Source organism: Silene latifolia, chromosome Y (genome assembly GCF_048544455.1).
Source record: "Silene latifolia isolate original U9 population chromosome Y, ASM4854445v1, whole genome shotgun sequence".
In the NCBI taxonomy this organism is placed as follows: domain Eukaryota; kingdom Viridiplantae; phylum Streptophyta; class Magnoliopsida; order Caryophyllales; family Caryophyllaceae; genus Silene; species Silene latifolia.
Window position 1 is genome coordinate 371,075,291 of NC_133538.1, and position 1,355 is coordinate 371,076,645.

Below are 1,355 nucleotides of genomic sequence, written 5' to 3' on the forward strand. Positions count from 1 at the left end.
TCATCCTCAACTTGCTTCTTCGGTGCTTCATACCTTGTACCACTTCTCAAGTGAATGGCACTAACCGTTTCATGTCTAGGGGGATTACTTTGAGGTGGTAATTGCCCCTTTTGTCTTTGTGAGCTCGAAGATGCTAGTTGAGTCAATTGTGTTTCCAACATCTTGGTGTGAGCTAGAATGTTGTTGATGGTGGTTTCCTTTGCTTGGCTATCTTTTTGCATTTGAGTGAAAAATTCTTGTTGATTCTTTTGCATTTGGAGGACCGCTTTTTGGACATCAAAGCCTTAGTCAGTTTGGTGATTGTATGGGTTTTGATTTTGGTAACCTTGGTTTTGATTGTAAAAGGGTCTTTGATTTTGGTTTCTCATGGGTGGTGGAGTGTATGGTGTTTGAGGGTTTTGAACATTTTGGCTTTTGTATGAGAGATTTGGATGGAATTTGGTGTTTTCATTGTAAAAGTTGGAATAAGGGGTACCACTCTTGTATGCTTGGAAAGCATTCACTTGTTCATTTGTTCCCCTACATTCACCTTGGTCATGTCCCAAAGTTCCACAATTCTCACATATCCCACTTGGGATTGATGAGGACGCCGTCATGGCATTAACATGATGCTTTGATGATTTTGAATTTTCCTCAAGTCTAGCCATAGCTTGTTCAAACTTCAAGTTGATTGTATCAATGTGAGCACTAAGTTGAGCACCCAATTGAGTAACGGAGTCCACTTCATGCTTTCCTCCTCTAGTAGCCTTGCGAGGTCTACTATATTGTGAGTTATGGACCGCCATTTCCTCAATCTTGTTCCATGTTTGATTGTCATCAACTTCGGTGAACATTCCATTTGATCCCATATTGAGAATGTTCCTAGAATCTTCATATAAACCATTCCAAAATTGTTGCACCAAAAACCATTCGCTAAGTCCATGGTGAGGACATGAGCGACGAATTCCCTTGAACCGCTCCCAAGCTTCATACAAAGACTCTTCATCCCTTTGCTTAAAACCCGTAATTTGAGCTCTTAGCATGTTAGTCTTTTCCGGTGGGTAGATTTTTTTGTAGAAAGCTAGAGCCAACTTCTTCCAAGAATCTATTCCAAGGGTGGCCTTATCAAGGCCCTTCAACCATTGCTTCGCGGTGCCGATTAATGAAAAAGGAAATAAGACCCATCTAATTTGGTCTTGAGTCACGCCCGTTTGAGAGATAGCATCACAATAGTCGCAAAAGGTTTCCATATGGGAATGAGGGTCCTCACTAGGCATCCCCCCGAATTAGCTCCTCTCAACTAGTTGGATGAAGGCGAACTTGGCAATAAAATTTCCGGTGAGATGTTGCGGTGTAGGAGTACCATTTGGTAGATT

The 1,355-nt window shown here is 41.7% G+C and overlaps 1 non-coding gene across 1 annotated transcript; it reads left to right on the plus strand.

The window, feature by feature from the left end:
* The first annotated feature begins 915 nt into the window (after positions 1-915).
* Positions 916-1,022, plus strand: LOC141634612 (small nucleolar RNA R71). The gene has a single exon (XR_012539339.1). It is a non-coding gene; the product is annotated as a small nucleolar RNA R71 (small nucleolar RNA).
* The last annotated feature ends 333 nt before the right edge of the window (positions 1,023-1,355 follow it).